The 20,000-nt window shown below is 46.8% G+C and overlaps 1 protein-coding gene across 34 annotated transcripts in view; it reads right to left on the reverse strand.

Moving 5' to 3' along the window:
* The window catches only part of LOC122252270 (uncharacterized), a 347,686-nt gene that overhangs the window by 59,933 nt on the left and 267,753 nt on the right, over nucleotides 1-20,000 (reverse strand). The window lies entirely within an intron of this gene.

The following is a 20,000-nucleotide window of genomic DNA, read 5'->3' on the forward strand; positions in this document are numbered from 1 at the left end:
CCTTGGTGCAGCATTGAGAGCTTAAAGATACGTGAGTGTGGACAAATTCGTGAAATAATGGGTATATCGGCTGTGGTTGAAGTAGAATATATAAAAATACAGGCAAGTGATTAATCGAAAAATATAAAACCACTCTCCTTTTAAGGTATGATGAAGAAAAAAGAATACATGAAGACATGTGGAGTGGTGATACACGAAAAGTAAAGAAATGTCCAAAAAAAGGAGGAAACATACAATAGGCAACTGAAAAACAAAAGACAAACTTTAGGTGGCAGAATGTGAGTGAAATGTATCTCAATTTAGAAGGTAAATGTAAGGAGCACACAGACACACCACACTATTCGGCTTCATTCCAGACTCACACACATGCATGGAAAATGTATGTGTATTCTATATGAGTGTGTGAGAGAGAATATCAGTTGACAGTGGTGGGATGAATGAAAAGCAAACTAAGGTTGTAGATGAAAAATAAAACGAAATCAAGGACTATATAAAAGGTCAACAGCTGTTGAGGAATCAGAAACTACATCTAAGTGTTAAATCATTAACTACATATGATGGTGGGAGATGTGACAGGCCGGAATAGAGGATAAGGAAAGACAAAGGAATATTATCATAATCAGAATCAAAACACGTACACTCACACACACACACACACACAGGCGCACGTGCATACATGAACAAACACTCACTCAGCCACTCATCCATGTACCCTCTCTCTCTCTCTTTCTCTCTCTCTCTCTGTCTCTCTCTCTCTCTCTCTCTCTCTCTCTCTCTCTCTCTCTCTCTCTCTCTCTCTCTCACATTCCACACCCAACACGATTTATTCAACCATAACATTTTGCCAACATGGGATACTGCTGCCACCAGTTAACTAGCTGGCAAAACTCACAGTAGAATAAACGCCGTCCACACCGAGAAAGTTTAGATTATAGACCATATTTAGGTACCAACCAGTGATAAAATTCTGAGACATTTGGGAGGAATGAGACTACTTGAAGTAAAATTGGATTACATTTATGTTGTTCTATTGTTCTATCTTTTATTTATCTCTGTTCAACTGTGCAACAATATGAAATGGTAATTATATACACTAAATATGATCTAGTGAAACTTTTTTTTTTATCATTTTTTTTCTTTTTTTTTGGCAATCTAACATTCAATATTTCACAAGTGAAAATCATTAATGAACTGCAGATTTAAGTTAAGATAAGTTAAGATATTTGCAACAGCTTTTCTCTTTTAAATATACATAAATCTATATATCCATTATACAATATTTCAAGACATAGAAACTACATATTGCTGCCAGATATGTATGCAATAAATAATGATTCACTCAAATGCAAACTGAAATTAGCATACTTCAAATTCTCCCAATGAAAGAACATGTTGTTGAATCAGCAAGAGTGAACGCTGAAACAAAGGGGTTGGGGTGGGGTAGGGGGGGAGGGTGTTGACTTCTGACAGGACTAGAGTTTAAAAGAATGAAAAAAAGAACCCTCGAGGTCTTATGATCCACTGTGCTTTGGTGAGTCCTTGAGGTTCAAAATCCAAGAAGACGGAGGTTATATATATATATAATAAATATATATATATATAAATGTATAAATATGAATATAAAAATTTAAAATGAATGGAAAAAAAAAACATGGTACAGACAACACTAACATCTCAGGGTCCCACATCTCTCAGGTTATCACTTCAAGAGGGGTGACATGATCGCATGCTGCCACCGTGGAAAAAAATGAGGAAATAAAAGGATAGGCGTGAAAAGCTCTCGGTGACAGGCAGCCAATAAAAGAGAAGATACATAAGCCATCGCAGAAATCGGTCACACTTCCCGTTTTCTGTTTCCAAATTCCTTTTAAAAGAAAAGAGAAAATGGTATTGTGTCGCTAGAACTGTCATCAAAGAAAACGGTGATACGATATTCCCTTTTAATCATCAAGGAAAACGGTATCGCAATATTATTTATAATACCACTAAGGAAAACGTTTTTTTTTTTTTTTTTTAGTATAGCTAAAGCCATCATCAAGGAAAACGGTATAACAAAATCGCTAGAATCACCGACAAAGAAAACGGCTGAACAATATCAATCTCTTCAAAGGACAATAACAAATGAATAAAAAAATATAAAAAAATCTAAATTACTTTTTAGTCGCAAGGAAGTGCAACCTTTTCTTCGGATTCCTCAAGACAGGCGATTTAAGTTAGCTGAATTCAAGGTCATGCACGTCTGAGCAACGTGCATGACCACGGTGGAGCGTCCGGTGCATGGTAGGGCAGGGCTGTTAGGCACGCGGTTCTTTATTGTACTATTAGTCATAGTGTGATTCAGAAAAAAGAAGAATTACATAGTGAAAAAAACAAAACAACAACATATATATGTTCTTTCACAGAATGAAAGTAACCATGACTGATTTCCATTGATCATATTCTCTCTCATATCTCAATTCTTTCTTTCCTTATCTTTTTGTATCTTCATTCTTTATTACTTCTCGTTTTTTTTCTCTTATTTTATACTTTTTTTTTTTTTACTCTTTACTTTAGAAGCGTGACGAGCGAGGGCAAGCCAGCGGAGCGTAGTAAGAACACACGCCACGCTCGACTACCTTCCGCCGCCCACGAACAGCCCCGCCGCCCGTTCACGCACCGACGCCGGAACCCACATACCTCGCGCGGCTAAAGAATAATATGATTTTGAGAAAAAAAAAGAAGAAGAAATAGGAGGGAACAAGAAGTGAGAGGTGCCAGGAAGTGATCAAAAAGTTGATTTCCGGGAGAGATATAAAAGCGGTGTGCGAGAGACCTAAAATATATCAGAGATTCAAAAGATAAAATCGAATGGAAATAGGTTAGGCAGAGGAAGAAGGGATAAAACCAACAATGCCACAACAATAAAACAAGAAGATCAAGAAATATCCACACAATAAAAAAGAAAGAAAAAAAAACATAGAACGAGAGAAAAGAAAAAGGACAAAAATAAATGCCATTCTCAGACAAATCACACACGCGCGCGCAAAGGTACGAAGCCAAACGTAAGAAGAGGGAGACTGATGATAAAGGCAGGGCACGAGGCAGTAGCAACCATGCGGTGCAGAGACACTTTTCTAAATCCTTTTTTTTTCTTTTTTCTTTTTTTTTCTTTTTTTCACAAATATGTTTTAGTCCCCTTTCTCTTTATCCCCCTTTTTTTTGTCTCCTTCCTCTCTTCTCCTTGTGCCAATTTCGCGTCTTTTTGAATTTTTACACTCCTTCCAGATTTTTTTTTTGTTTTCTTTGTAATCATATATATATATATTTTGTGTTACACCATTACTATCATTTTTTTCAACATTATTCTTTGACTAATATTAACAAAACGAGACTCATTTTTTACGCTTTTTTTTTTCTTTTTCTTAAAATCCTCTCTTTTGAATATTTAGACAAATATAGAATCAAGGGAAGGACACCTACCTTATTCCTTCAACGAAAGCGCAAAGCGACCACGTCTTCCCTCACCATCATCACCATCATCACCATCATCACCATCACCATCACCACACAGCATGCACAGAACCTGACACTCACCTCGTTCTTGCAGACGAACCTGGGCGCCTTTAAGCTTCACCTGATTATGCGTTGGGGAACTTACGTGGTGGTGATGGCGGAGGAGGAGGAGGAGGAGGAGGAGGAGGAGGAGGAGGGGGAGGAGGAGGGGAGGAGAGGAGGAGGAGGAGGAGGAGGGGAAGAGGAGGAGGTGGAGGAGGAGGAGGAGGAGGAGGAGGAGGAGGGAGGAGGAGGAGGGGAGGAGGAGGAGGAGGAGGAGGAGGAGGAGGAGGAGGAGGAGGAGGAGGGAGTGGAGGAGGAGGAGGGGAGGAGGAGGAGGTGGAGGAGGAGGAGGAGGAGGAGAATTTAGGAGGAAGAGGAGGGGGAGGAGGGGGAGGAGGAGGAGGAGGAGGAGGAGGAGGAGGAGGTGGTGGTGGTGGTGATGGCGGAGGAGAAGGAGGAGGAGGAGGAGGAGGAGGAGGAGGAGGAGGAGAAGGAAGAAGAAAAAGAGGAGGAGGAGGTGGAGGAGGGAGAGAATTTAGGAGGAGGAGTTGGGGAGGACGAGGACGAAGAAGTAAAGGAGGAGGAGGAGGTGGATGATTGAGGAGGTAGAGGAGGTGGAGGTGGATTGAGGAGGAGGAAGTAGAGGAGGTATAGGAGGAAGAGGAAGAGAAGGAGTGAAGGAGGAGGAGAAGAAGCACAGGAAGACGAAGAGGATTGCGCTGGACAGGATGAACTTGTGATAACATTCTCCCTTTCGAGGAATCGCATGTATTTTGAAGTCTTTTTAGCGTTGGTTCCCACTTAATATTTGTCTGTCTGTCTGCCTGTCTTACTCACTCTCATTCTCTCTCTCTGCCTCTCTCTCTCTCTCTCTCTCTCTCTCTCTCTCTCTCTCTCTCTCTCTCTCTCTCTCTCTCTCTCTCTCTCTCTCTCTCTCTCTCTCTCTCTCTCTCTCTCTCTCTCTCTCTCTCTCTCTCTCTCTCTCTCTCCCTACCACACAAAAACAATAAATAAAACACACACACAAGCATAAACACACCATCGATGGAGCCAGCCCTTCCTCGCCCCCTCCTGTGACCTTGCATGACCTCGCTGGTTCAATGAGGGGCGCGACTTAATTTATCTATTTAATCACATTGGTGATTTGCACTCCCCTCTCGTTCCCCTCTCCCTTCTGCCCTCTCGTCCCCCTCCTCTTCTCTCTTGTTCCCCTACTCTTCTCTCTTTCCCCCGTAACCTCTCCCCTCCATTCTCTTCCTCTGTCCTCTTTTCCCCTTCTTCTCTTCCCTCCAATCCCCTCCCCAATCTTCTTCGCCCCTCTTTCCTCTTCTCTCCATTCTCCTCCCCACTTCTCTTTTCCCCTTCTCTCCTTTCTCTTCTGTCCTCTCGTCCCCTTCTCTCTAATCCCCCCGACCTACACACAGACACGCACAGGGACTCCTTAAATACCCTTACAAATCATGGAGGTACGAAGGCAACAAATACGGAAAAATCACAATAACCATGATAACAAAGCGAAAACCTACAACAATGATAACAACAACAACAACAACCAGAACAACAACAACAAAAAAAACAATGAAAAAAACAAAAACAATTCACAATTCCTTTCTGCAGAACCTTCTTGCAACTGCAACCAATCCCTCTTCGGAGCGTTATTTTAATTGCAATCATAAACAACAATCTCATTTCCGGGACGTTTAACTTAAATCAAAAAAACGAAACAAGCCATAACCATGAAGTTCGTCCATTGAGAAAGTTTCCATGAGGGCCCCGCACTTAACGGCATAATGTATTGTTATTTTCCCACTCCGTTAGTTCCTTGTTCACTGGGGGGGAGGGGAGAGAGAGAGAGAGAGAGAGAGAGAGAGAGAGAGAGAGAGAGAGAGAGAGAGAGAGAGAGAGAGAGAGAGAGAGAGAGAGAGAGGAGAAGAGAGGAGAGGAGAGAGAGAGGGTGAGAGAGAGGAGAGGAGAGAGGAGAGGGGGAGACAGAGAACGAGCGAGAGAGAGAGAGAGAGAGAGAGAGAGAGAGAGAGAGAGAGAGAGAGAGAGAGAGAGAGTGAGAGAGAGAGAGATACAGAAAGACAGACAGAAACAGAGAGCAAGAGACAGATAAAGACAGAAAGAGAGAGATAGAGACAGAGACAGACAGACAGAGAGGGAAAGAAAAAACACACCTCCCGAATCCCCAACAACCGGACCAACCAATCCACCAGCAGCAACGCATCCGAAGCGGCCAAAAAGCTCGCATAAAATCGGAGGCTCTCACTCCAATCACCGTCGACGGGGGGAGAAAAGGTACACATACAATCGTCCGTCCATCCAATCGCTGGAACGGCGGAAAAATAGAAAAGAAGGGGCAAGGGGGTGGGGGTGGAGAGGGGGGGGGGTAAGGGGATGTTTTCATTTCCAGTTTTAATCACAAGCTTGGTCTCTTGCTCTCTGTCTCTCTCTCTCTCTCTCTCTCTTCTGTTCTGTTTCTTTCTCTTTCTCTGTCCCTACCCTCCCTCTCTTTTTTTCTCTCTCTTCCTGTTATCCGTGTCTGTCTGTTTTTGTTTCTGTTTCTCTCTCTTTCTCATCCTCTGTCTCTTCCCCTGCCCTTCTCCCTCTCTGATACCGTTTATGCTACATATTCGTAATAACAATAACGTGTAGTTGCTTTTGCCCAATATTTCTTACTAGCATAACCCGGAAGAGCGCAGCACCTGTTCGCAACATTGCACATTGCTAACGTTAACCTGCGGAAAATCTTGCACGAATTCTTTTCCGATGTCTGAGAATCTTCAGATCACTTTGAAAACCGTATGATTTCTTGAAGACCGAAGTCTACCTTGCCATTACACGGTGAGTTAAAATGTGGAGGGAGAGAGAGGAAGAGGGAGAGGGAGAGGGAGAGGGAGAGGGAGAGGGAGAGAGAGAGAGAGAGAGAGAGAGAGAGAGAGAGAGAGAGAGAGAGAGAGAGAGAGAGAGAGAGAGAAAGGAGGAGAGAGAGAGAGAGAGAGAGAGAGAGAGAGAGAGAGAGAGAGAGAGAGAGAGAGAGAGAAAGCATACGAACGAAAAGAAGTATATCAAAACAAAGAACAAGGAAAACGATCAACCGTTAAAAAATGAACAGCGAAACTTCAGAGATATGGGCAAAGTTACAAGAAAACATATCGAACCCAAATAAGAAACAAAGAAAGGGCAAACAAATGCAGTCCATAAACAAGAGCAGAGCGAACAGACGGCCGAGGCAAGGTCAATGACCTAGCGCGTGACACAAGGGGCAGGTATTGAGGTGATATACGCACCTCGTTCGGGAATCAATAACAGTAGAGGAAGGAGGGAGGGAGGGAGGGAGGGAGGGAGGGAGGGAGGGAGATGATGAAGGGTTGGAAGAGGGGAAGAGAGGAGTGGAAAAGATGAGGGAAGGGAGAGATGTAGTGAGGAGGGGAAGGAAGAGAGAGAGAGAGAGAGAAGAGGAGGAAGAAGGACAGAAGGAAGAGAGAAAGAAAAGGAGGAAGCAGGAAGGAAGAAAGAGAGAGAAGAGGAGGATGAAGGAAGTAGAGAGAGAGAGAGAGAAGAATGTGAGGAAAGTGCTAAAAGCATGGAAAAAAAGAAAAGAGGAGGAGGAGGAACAGAGAAAAGGACGGAGAGAGAGATCAAGAGGAAAAAAAGTAATAATTGCATGGAAGAACGGAATTATACTTCTCCGTAGGAGGTTGGGTTTCATTTCTAAATTCAAGGACATCGTAATCAATAATTCGACCGGCACAGTACACCCCGCAAATACATCGACAAAGAGACAATCAGTACCGTATAACACAAATTAAAAATAAAGCATCATCCTCTAGTGATTAATAGAATGATGACTCTCGGGAACAAGATGAGAAAATCATCTCAGAAGACGACGGGAATTTGACACCAATTTTGGGCGGGAAAAAAGAATAAGCGAAAAATGTATTCTTCAACAACGTCACCTGTGATTGGTCGGACGCGCGTGAATTGCTGACCAATCAGAGTAAGTGGCGCCTTCGGAAAGCCAGATGTATGACGAATGATATTTTTATCTCCCTCGAGCGAAGACAGACGTGGGGGGAAAAAGTAATGAATAACATTAAAGAGGACAGGGGAAGAGGGTGGTGAAAAAAGAGGAAGAGGGAAAGTAATACTTAAATAAAGATATCGGAGAAACAGGAAGAGAAAATAAGAAAGACAGAGAAGAAACTTGATACGACCGAAGAGGAAAATGGCGGAAATCGCAATTCAATCCAGCGGTGGTAACAAGACGCCAAAAATAATAAAAAAGAGAGAATCACGACGTATTTTCTCCCTTATCCTCTTCGACATCGATAAAGCCGTGATTGAACTTGCAATTTGCAGTTGCAGTTGGCAGCCACACGCCAGGGGAAGGGGAAAAAAGAAAGGGGAAGGGGAAGAGGCAAAAGGAAAGAGGGAAAGGGAAGGGGAAGCGGAAGGAGGAAAGAGAAGCAGAAGAGGAAGAGGAACAAGGATAGAGGTAGAGAGAAGGAGAAGGAGAAAGGGAAGAGCGAAGGGGAAAGGGAAGAGAAAGGAAAAGATAACAGGGAAAGAGAAAGACAAATCAGGGGAGGGAAAGGGGTGTAAACACTACCCGTCCTGGCAAACAATAAGAGACAACCAGACAAACAGACGATCGGGAAAGCGCTTCTGTGACGAGGCAAATATAAGACATAATATTGACAGCAGCAGTAGTAGTGGTAACAGTAGTTGTAGTAATGATGAAAATGATAATAACACCAGAAATAACGCAGAGATTAATGAAGACGAGAATTTTGGAAGTGGTTTCACCTTGTCATTGAGGACAAAAAATGAAAATAAACTCGAGATTCGCTGACGGTGCGAAGGAATTCTGCAACGTCCGTGTGTCATCTTACATGTCCTTCAGTCTCCCCTTCTTCTTCTTCTCTTTCTTTTCTTCTTCTGTTTTTTTCTATCTTTCTCCATTTCCCTTTACATTCTTCTCCATCTTTTTTTCTTTCTCTTTTCCTTCTTTTCCATCTTCTTTTTCTTCATCCTTTTTTTCTCATTATTTTTTCTTTATCATTATTTTCTTCGTCTTCTTCCGCGTTCTCTTTCCTCTTCTCCTTCTCCTTATTCGATCAAACACCTTTCTTCTTTCGTATGCTATCTCCTTCTTTCTCCCTTTCCTTTTTTCTACTGCATCCTTTTCCTTTTCATCTTTCTTGCAGTCACTAATCTTCCCTCTCCTTCCCTCCCTCTCTTCCTTCCTTCTCTTTTCTCCCCTCTATCCTTCTCTTCGTCCTTTCCTCCCTGTCTTCCCTTTATTCCTTTATAACCTCCTTCTACATTCCTTCCTTCCTTCCTTCCCTCCCTCCCACTCTCCCTCCTTCCCTCCTCTCCTTTTCTCCCTCCTCTTCATCCCTTCCTCCTTCCCTCCCTCTCTCCCTCCTTCTCTCCTCATCATCCCTCCCTCCCTCCCTCCCTCCTTTCCATCCTCATCCTCCCTCCCTCCCTCCCTTCATCCCCCCTCCCCCTCCTTATCCCTTCTCCTCGCACACGAAATTAAACCCCATTAATCTTGCTCTCAATTCTCGGCGCATTAATTAAAGGTGGTCGGGAATATTTGAGACAATTCCGAGCAAGTGGAAAATCACAGGGGGGTTTCGACACAAAAATTATGGCGCGGGGAAATCTTGCGGACTTTTCCCCTTGACGTTGCTTTTGCAAATATAAATATGCAAATGAAATGGTATGATTATGGAAAAAAAAAAAATACTTATACAGATACATCTACGGATATACATGTCCGCACACGGACACGCATACATACGTAAAGACAGACATACACACACTTTCACGGACATATGCTCGGATACACTCACGTACACACACTCGAATACACTCACGTACACACACATTCGAATACAATCACGCACACACACTCGGATACACTCACGCACATACACTCGGTTACACTCACGCACACCCCCTTGGACACAATCACACACACTCGGATATACTCACGCACACACACTCGGATACACTCACGCACACGCACTCGGATACTCTCACGCTCTCTCCCTCAGATACACTCACGCACACACACTCGGATACACTCACGTACGCACACTCGAATACACTCACGTACGCACACTCGAATACACTCACGCACACCCCCTTGGATACAATCACACACACACACACACACTCGAATACACTCACGCACACCCCCTTGGATACAATCACGCACACACACTCGGATACTCTCACGCACACACCCTCAGATACACTCACGCACACACACTCGGATACACTCACGCACACACACTCGGATACACTCACGTACACACACTCGAATACACTCACGTACACACACTCGAATACACTCACGTACACACACTCGAATACACTCACGTACACACACTCGAATACACTCACGTACACACACTCGAATACACTCACGTACACACACTCGAATACACTCACGTACACACACTCGAATACACTCACGTACACACACTCGAATACACTCACGTACACACACTCGAATACACTCACGTACACACACTCGAATACACTCACGTACACACACTCGAATACACTCACGTACACACACTCGAATACACTCACGTACACACACTCGAATACACTCACGTACACACACTCGAATACACTCACGTACACACACTCGAATACACTCACGTACGCACACTCGAATACACTCACGTACGCACACTCGAATACACTCACGCACACCCCCTTGGATACAATCACACACACACACACACACTCGAATACACTCACGCACACCCCCTTGGATACAATCACGCACACACACTCGGATACTCTCACGCACACACCCTCAGATACACTCACGCACACACACTCGGATACACTCACGCACACGCACTCGAATACACTCACGTACACACACTCGAATACACTCACGTACACACACTCGAATACACTCACGTACACACACTCGAATACACTCACGTACACACACTCGAATACACTCACGTACACACACTCGAATACACTCACGTACACACACTCGAATACACTCACGTACACACACTCGAATACACTCACGTACACACACTCGAATACACTCACGTACACACACTCGAATAAGAGGGAGAGGGAGAGGGAGGGAGGGAGGGGGGAGGGGGGAGGGAGAGGGAGAGGGAGAGGGAGAGAGAGAGAGAGAGAAAGAGAGAGAGAGAGAGAGAGAGAGAGAGAGAGAGAGAGAGAAAAAGAGAGTAGAGAGAATACGGAGAGAGAGAGAAAAAAAAGAGAAAGAGAGAGAGAAGAGAGAGGGAGAAAGAGAAAGAGAGAAAGAGAAAAAAAGAGAAAGAGAGAAAGAGAAAAAAAGAGAGAAAGAGAAAGGGAAAAAAAGAGAAAGAGAGAGAGAGAGAAAGAGAGAAAGAGCAAAAAAGAGAGAAAGAGAAAAAAAGAGAAAAAGAGAAAGAGAAAAAAAAGAGAAAGAGAGAAAGAGAGAGAGAGACTTCTGGGAAATATATGACGGCGATTACGAAGCCCGACGGAGAAGACGATGACGACCGAGATGATGAAGTCGGGAAGAGCGGCGCCGTCACTGAGGCTGAAGAACGAGATGAATCGCCGAAGTCATCATCATCTCAGACTTTTGTCATCGCGGCGCCGTTGCTCTCGCCGATCGAGACGTCTGTCTGTCTGTCTGCCTTTTGTCTTGTCTGGCTTTGTCTTGTTTTTGTCTTGTCTGGCTTTCCTGTTTGTCTGTCTTTGTCTTCGTGTTGTCTGTCTTTGTTTTCTTGTTGTCTGGCTTTCCTGTTTGTTTGTCTTTGTCTTGTCTTGTCTGGCTTTCCTGCTTGTCTGTCTTCGTCTTCGTGTTGTCTGGCTTTCCTATCTGTCTGTCTATCTGTCTGTTTGTCTAACTCCCCCCCCCCCATGACATCTGTCTGTCTGTCTGTCTGACTCCCCCCATGACATCTGTCAGTCTGTCTTTCGCCTCTGCTCTCCTCCTTGGCTCCTCCGCGTGTCTGTCTAGCTCTTGTGACTGTCTGTCTGGCTCCCACGAGTGTCTGTCTGGCTCGCTCGACCTCGTGACCTCGACCTTGTTTGCGGGAAACCTTCTCGCTCGGGGTCGCTTCTCCTCCCGATCTATTCCGTGGGATCGAATTCCTCTGACCTTGGCTCCGAGTGCGAAAATCTGTCTGTCTGGCTCGCGCGGCGGAGAGTCAAGCGCGAGCGGATGGGGGGGCGGAGGGAGGGAGGAAGGGAGAGAGGGAGGGAGGGAGGGAGGGAGGGAGGGAGGGAGGGAGGGAGGGAGGGAAGGAGGGAGGAAGGGAGAGAGGGAGGGAGGGAGGGAGGGAGAGGGAGAGGGAGGGGGAGGGAGGGAGAGAGGGAGAGGGAGAGGAAGAGGGGAGGGAGGAAGGGAGAGAGGGGGGAAGGAAGGAGGAGGGGAGAGAGGGAGGAAGGGAGAGAGGGAGGGAGGGAGGGAGGGAAGAGGAAGGGAGGGAGCAAGAGGGAGAGAGGGAGGGAGGGAGGGAGGGAGGGAGGGAGGGGGGAGGGAGGAAGGGAGAGAGGGAGAGAGGAAGAGGGGAGGGAGGGAGGGAGGGAGAGGGAGAGGGAGAGGGAGGGAGGGGGAGGGAGGGGAGGGATGGAAGGGAAGGAGGGAGGAAGGGAGAGAGGAGAGAGAGAGAGAAGAGAGAGAGAGAGAGGAGAGGAGAGGAGAGAGAGAGAGAGAGGAGAGAGAGAGGAGAGAGGGAGGAAGGGAGAGAGGGAGGGAGGGAGGGAGGGGGGGAGAGATAGATGGAGAGAGAGAAAAAAAGAGAAGAAGGTACAGGAGGAGGGAGCGGGTGATAGAAAAGAGAAGTAAGGGGGGAGGGGGGTAGAAAGAAGAAGGAACGGACGATCCAAAATGAATCATAAAGCCGCGAATTTCTTATATAATTAATGCGGGTTTTCCTTCTCCGCGATTCTCCCCCGAAAGTCAGCCGACCGCGGATTCCGGAATTTCGGACCAGGTATCATCAGCGTTAGCGGGATGAACGGGATAATAAACGGTGTCTGGAATAAATGCAAATGCGAAAGCTACGAGAGAGTGAGAGAGAGAGGGGGGGGGGATGGAGGGACGGGAGGGAGGGAAGGAGGGAAGGAAGGCCAGGGAGTTGAGGGAGCGGAGGGAGAGGAAAGGAGAGGGAGGGAAGAGGGTGAAAGAATAAAGATAGATAGATAGATATAGAGAGACAGAGAGACAGAGAAAAAGGCAAAAAAAAAAAAAGAAAGAGACAGGCAGACAGAGAGTCTCATTTTCAATAATTTCCAAATCGAGAGAGAGAGAGAGAGAGAGAGAGAGAGAGAGAGAGAGAGAGAGAGAGAGAGAGAGAGAGAGAGAGAGAGAGAGAGAGAGAGAGAAGAAAAAGACACCGAGATCGTGCCAGCAATCCGAAGAAACAAGACTTGCCGCCATTCTCCTTGCCAAACGCCCTTCTTTCATGTCCCTCCCATTAAAACCCTCGGGACACCACCTCCTTCTCCGGAAATGATCTCACGCCGAACGTTGTATCACACTTCGCGAAGAGAACGAAGGAATAGAAGAAACGAAGAAAATAATAATAGGAATATGAAGTGAATTCCGAGATTTTTTCTTTTCTTTCGCATTTCGTTTCGCTTGTGTTCAAATATTTGTCAAATAATATGGTTTCAACAAGAACGAGATATAAATGTGTATGTGTGTTTGTGTGTGTGTGTGTGTGTGTGTGTGTGTGTGTGTGTGTGTGTGTGTGTGTGTGTATGAGCGTGTGCGTGCGTGTGTGTGCGTGCGTGAGTATGTGTGTGTGCGTATATGTGTGTGTGCGCGTACGTGTACATGAACGTGGGCGCCTGATCGTGTGCATGTGCGTGTGTGTGCATGTATACATCAAAACAAAAGACTCCCATACCGACCCTACACCTATAATAGAAAATGGAAAAGATACAGAGCAAGAGAAACAAAAGAAATCCGCAACAGACAGAACCAGAGGAGGCGCTTAATGGAAGACTCGTGTTCGGAGATGAAGAGAGGGAGAGGGAGAGGGAGAGGGAGAGGGAGGGGGAGAGGGAGGGGGAAGGGGGGGAGGGGGGGGGGAGAGAGGGAGGGGGGGGGGGAGAGGGAGGGGGAGGGGGAAAGGGAGAGGGAGAGGGGGGAGAGAGAGAGAGAGGGGAGAGAGAGGGGAGAGGGTGAGAGAGAGAGAGAGGAGAAGAGAGAGGAGAGAGGGGAGAGGGGAGAGAGAGAGGGGAAGAGAGAGGAGAGGAAGAGGAGAGATAGAAGATAAAAAGAAAGAAGAAAGGAAAAAGGGGAAAAAAGAGAGAAGAAAAGAGAAAGAAACAGAAGAGAGAAGGAGAGAGGGGAGAGAGGGGAAGAGAGAGAGGGAGAGAGGAGGGGAGAAGGGGAGAAGGGGATAAAAAAAGGGGAGGAAAAGAAAAGAGAGAGAAAAGGAGAGAGAAGAAAAAAAAAAAGAGAGAAAAGAAAGAGAAGGGAAAAGAAAAAAAAGAAAGAGGAGAGAAAAGAGAGAGAAAAGAAAAGAAAAAAGAAAAAAGAAAAGAAGAGAGAGAGAGAGAGAAAGAGAAGGGGGAGGGGAGGCAAGAGAGGCTCCAGGGAGGATAAATAATATACTAATGAGGACGGAGGCGACGTCCGGCCATTGCCACCGCCAACACCTCGGCATCCGGGGGGGAGGGGGGAGGGGGAGGGAGGGAGGGAAGGGAGAAGAAAAAGGAGAGGAAGAACGGGATGACGACACGAAGGAAAAGGGGGAAGAGGAGGAGGTGGAAGTGAAGAAGAAGAAGAAGAAGAAGAATAAAGGGAAGAAGAAAAAGAACGAGTGGATGCTCGTGGAATTGGGAATGGCGGATTTTTCAGACGCGAGGGGGGAAGGGGAAAAAAAAGAAGGGGAAGAAGGGAGATAGTAGATGGGTAGAAGGGTAGATAATAGATAGAATAGATAGATAGAGAGAGGAGAGATTGGGGGGAAATGAGAGAGAGAGAGAAAAAAAAGAAAAAGAAAAGGGGAAAAGAAAAAAAAACGAAAAAGAAAAAGAAAAATAAGAAATTCCCCCAAAAAAAAACCCAAAAAAACGAAAGGGAAAAAACAATCCCGATAACGAATGAATTAACCTAACCCCCATCTCGCCGCCATTTTCCCGCTTCATTATTAACCGTTTTATTTCCGGGAGGGGGAGTGGCCCAAAAAAGGGAATCGGAAAATCACTTTATTATTCCCCAAACTACAAAAAGGGGGACAAAAAGAGAAACTCACTTCCAGTGCGTTTTTCCGTTTCCTTTAAAGAAAATTTATCGTCTATTGAAAAGTGTTAATGGACTCCAAGGAAATATGAGCGTGGGTGTGGAAAGCTTACATAAGCCAACGTACTCGCAAATCCTGAAATATACACACAAATTGTATGCGTTTAGAATATATACTGTGCATACACACACACACACACACACACACACACACACACACACACACACACACACACACACACACACACACACACACACACACACCCCCCCTCACACACATACATATATATATATATATATATATATATATATATATATATATATATATATATGCATATACCTATATCTATATCTACATGAGTGTGAGAGTAAGTGCGAGTGTGTGTGAGTGTGTGCGTAGTCAACAAATTGTGTGGGGTCAAAGCGAGCGCTTAAATATTTACTTTCATTTCGCAGCATTAACATACAAGCAGAGTCAACGTGGATTTCAAACTGATATAAAATTAATTAACACAATGCAGTCCTAAAAAAAAAAAAAATCAAAATTTAATCACTTACGCCACGCGACTAGAGAGGCGAGGCTTTTCCACACAATTCATAAACATTCCTTTTCAACAATAACGGCCGCTCAAAGTCGCCCTCCCTCCCTCCCTCCCTCCCTACCTCCCTCCCTCAAAGATCTCTCCCTTCTCTCCCTCCTTCCTTCCCTCCTTTCTCCTTCCTCCCCAACTACCTCCCTCCTTCTCCCTCCATCCTTTTAACCCCTTCCACCCTCCCTCCTACCTCCCTCATCCTCCCTTCCCACCCCCTCTTTCTATCCCTCCCTCTATACCTCATCCCTCCTTCTACCCTCCCTCCCTCATCCCCCTTCCCAGCCCCTCCCTCTATCCTTTTACCCCCTTCCACCCTCCCTCATCCCCCCTTCCCAGCCCCTCCCTCTCTCCCTCCCTCCCACCCTCCCTCCTCCCTCCCTCTATCCCTCATCCCCCTTCCCAGCCCCTCCCTCTATCCTTTTACCCCCTTCCACCCTCCCTCATCCCCCCTTCCCACCCCCTAACTCACTCCCTCCCTCCCTCCCTCCCTCCCAGCTCTCTCCCTCATCCCCCCATCCCACCCACCCTTCCTTATACACAGACAGACACCGGCGTTCATACAATCCACGAACACACGCCAGTGACCAACAACACTAACTCGCGCGTTGAGTAAACACACTGACCACCGGGGTGAAAATAGGTCGCATTGGTAACACTGGGTCGCCGAATGCAGTGCGAATAACGCCAGGTGTTGAATGCAGTGGGGTGGAAGGGGGGGTGAAAGGGAGGGGGGGTGGAAGGGAGAGGGAGGGAGGGAGGGAAGGGAGAGGGAGGGGGGAGGGAGAGGGAAGGGGAGATGAATAGGGATAGGGAGAGGGAGAGGGAGAGGGAGAAAGAGTGAGTGAGTGAGTGAGTGAGTGAGTGAGTGAGGGAGGGAGGTAAGGAGGGAGGGAAAGAGAGAAAGAGAGAGAGAGAGAGAGAGAGAGAGAGAGAGAGAGAGAGAGAGAGAGAGAGAGAGAGAGAGAGAGAGAGAGAGAGAGAGAGAGGAGGGAAGGGAGAGGGAGGGGGGAGGGAGAGGGAAGGGGAGATGAATAGGGATAGGGAGAGGGAGAGGGAGAGGGAGAAAGAGTGAGTGAGTGAGTGAGTGAGTGAGTGAGTGAGGGAGGGAGGTAAGGAGGGAGGGAAAGAGAGAAAGAGAGAGGGAGAGAGGAGAAGAGAGAAGAGAAGAGAGAGAGAGAGAGAGAGAGAGAGAGAGAGAGAGAGAGAGAGAGAGAGAGAGAGAGAGAGAGAGAGAGAGAGAGATTAAGGGTACAGAGAAAGAGAGCAAAGTAGGCGGAGTTTCCAATCACTGCTGTCCGCTAATTGGTCGAGAGCGTGGAGAGAGGCGGTGACATGACGGTATTATGGGCGTGGCGGAATGAATGCAGATGACCCCGTAGTATCTCCATTCCTCTTTATTCTCCTTTTTTTCCTTCTACTTTCGTTCTCCTCTCCTTATGATTTATATTTTCTCTCTCCCCTCCTCCCTCTTCTCATATTTTCTCTCTCCTTTTCGCCTTCTTATTCTACTTTGTCTCTCCTCTTCTCTTATTCTTTTACCTTCTCTCTCCTCTTTCCACATTTTCTCCTATTTCCTTTATCCTCTTTACCCATTCTCTTTCTCCTCTTCCCCTCGCCTTTCTTCCCTCTCTTCTTTCACTATTCTCTCTCTCATCTTCCCCTCTCTGGTCTTCTTTCCCCTATTCTCCCACTTTCTCTCTCTCTCCTTTTCCCCATTTTCTCCTATTTCCACTCTTCTCTCCTCCTCTTCTATCCTCCCTCTCCTCCTTCCGCTCTCCTCTCCTTCTGTTCTTCCCCCATTCGTCCTTTCCACTTCACCCGCTTCGATTAAGACTACGAACGAAAACAAAAACAAAAACAACATAGACAACATGAGACACACACATAACCGAGAGTCCTTATCTTAGGGGAGTCATGCGGTAATTAAAATGGTCATGATCATCAGAACGTGCATCACACTCACTCACCACATCGTCACCATGACATAGTCCCCACCATCATACCATCATCTCATCATTACGAGGTCATGATCTGTAGCCTCCTCACATCACCACCATATCTCCAATTCATCACCCTTTGATCACCATAATATAATTTAACACCAACCACTCATCATTAAGTCATCATCACATCAACAAGAGCATCCTCATCCACACATCATCATCATCACCAGCATCCCACCTCATCACCACCACCACCACACCATCAGCACCATCGTCTCATCACCACCACACCATGACCACCATCGTCTCATCACCACCACCACATCATCACCATCATCGTCTCATCACCACCATCGTCTCATCACCACCATCGTCTCATCACCACCGTCTCATCACCACCACCACGTCTTCTCATCAAGCAAAGGCAAGGAAGAGCCGTAGCAATACCGCCCCCCTCTCCCCTCCCCCCTCCCCTCCCCTCCCCTCCCCCCATCCCCAACACGACATCCTTTAAAAATCCTCTTTCGCTTAAGACGAGAATCAATAGACAGTCACCAGGGGGGGAAGGGGAGTGGAAGAGGGAGGGGAAAGGGGTGGAGGAGGGGGTGGAGGAGGAGGAGGAGGAGGAGGAGGAGGAGGAGGAGGAGGAGGAGGAGGAGGAGGAGGAAGAGGAAGAGGAGGAGGATCAGGAGGAGGAGGAGGAAAAAGAAGAAGAAGAAGAAGAAGAAGAAGAGAAGGTGGAGATGAGGGAGAGTAAGGGAAGAAGTAGTAGTAGTAAAAGAAAAATAAAGAAAGAAGAGAAAGAAGAAGAGGAAGAAGAAGAAGAAAGAAGAAAAAGAAGAAGTAGAAGAGGAAGAAGAAGAAGAAGAAAGAAGAAAAAGAAGAAGTAGAAGAGGAAGAAGAAGAAAGAAGAAAAAGAAGAAGTAGAAGAGTTAGAAGAAGAAGAAAGAAGAAAAAGAAGAAGTAGAAGAGGAAGAAGAAGAAGAAAGAAGAAAAAGAAGAAGTAGAAGAGGAAGAAGTAGAAGAAGAAGAAATAAGGAGGATGAGGAGAAGAGAGCGGCGAATCAACCACCATCATTAAACGTCAAACGAATCCAAAATCGTTTCCAGGATCCCAAAGCACCAAAAGCAGAACAAGCAGAACACTCCTTCCAAAAGAGGAACATTTTCAAAATAACTGCTTCCCTTCTGAGAATCTCGACTGCCCCCCCCCCCTTCTCTCCTCCTTCCTCCCCCCCCTCTCTCCTCCTCCCCACTTCCCTGCCCTATCCCTCTGTCATTCTCTAACCCTTCTTCCCCTTCCCCTCCCCCTCCCCCCTACCCGTCTATCTGTCTCTCTCTCCTCTCACCTTATTAGCGCTCTCTCCCCTCATCCACTCTCCTTCCCCTCTTCCCCCTCTCCGCCTTCCCTCTATATATTTTTATTTCATTCTTTTCTCCCTCTCTCGCCTTCCTCCCCTCATTCCATTCCCCTCAACCCATCTCTCCTACCATCTTCCATTCGTCATTCCTCTCACATTCCCATTCCCCCCTCCCTTCTCCTCTCCTTCTTTCATTTGTCTCCTCTCCCTATCCCTTCTCTCCCTTCCCTTTCTCCCTCTCATCTCCCCCCCTTCCCCTCCCTCCCCTTTCGCCCTCTCATCTCTCCCCCTTCCCCTCCACCCACCCCCCTCCCTTCCCTTCCGCCCTCTCCCTCTCTCATTTGTCTCCTCTCCCCATCCCTCATCTCCCTCCCCTCTCACCCTCTCATCTCTCTCCCTCCCCCTCCATCCATCCCCCCCCTTCCCTCATCTCCCTCACTTCCCCTCTCTCATCTCCCCCCACCCCCCCATGTCCCTCCCTCCTCCTCGTCCACCCAACCGCCATTCACTCGGTCACGCCGGAGCCCGGGCTTGCCGCTACTGCCTGGAGTCACGACGGGTGGGTTCCTGGGGCCCGGGTGGGGGAGGGTGGGGGAGGGTGGAGGAGGGTGGGGGAGGATGGGGAGAAGGTGAGGGGGATAGATAGGCATTCCCGAGGCTGGAACGCTGGAATGCTGGAATGCTGGAATACGCCCGGGATTATTTGCCGAACGGAACGGAACGGAACGAAACGGAACCCCGCGCGTGTTCATTAACGTTCAGCGTGCGCTAATAGCAAAGAAAGAGTGGGGGAGGAGGAGGGGAGGAGGGGGAGGAGGGGGAGGAGGGGGAGGAAGAGGGGAGGAGGTGTGAGGTGTGGGTGAAGGGTGGGGACGGGGTGGGAGGGAGTGTAAGAGGGAAAGAGAGGAGAAAGGATGAAGAGGAGAGAGAGGAGAGAGGTTGGAGAAGAGAGAGAGGTGCGTGAGGATAAAGACTGTAGAGGAGAAATGAGAGAGGAAAGAGGAGCAAGGCGACAAGACAAGACAGGACAAGAGAGAGAGAGAGAGAGAGAGAGAGAGAGAGAAAGAGAGAAGAGAGAGAAAGGCAATAAAGCAAGAGGAGAAAGAACGAGACGAAATAAGACGAAAGAGAGATGAGATCGAAGCAGGCACGAGAAGAGAGAAAGAGTGAAAGAGAGAAGAGAGAAAAAGAGAAGAGAACGAAGCAGGCAAAAAAAGAAAGAAAGTGAGAAAGAGAAAGAGAAGAGAGAAGAGAGAAAAAGAGAAGAGAACGAAGCAGGCAAGAGAAGAGAGAAAGAGTGAAAGAGTGAAAGAAAGAA

Source organism: Penaeus japonicus, unplaced genomic scaffold (genome assembly GCF_977035675.1).
Source record: "Penaeus japonicus unplaced genomic scaffold, GWHDUDI00000001_assembly GWHDUDI00000008, whole genome shotgun sequence".
Classification (NCBI taxonomy): Eukaryota; Metazoa; Arthropoda; class Malacostraca; order Decapoda; family Penaeidae; genus Penaeus; species Penaeus japonicus.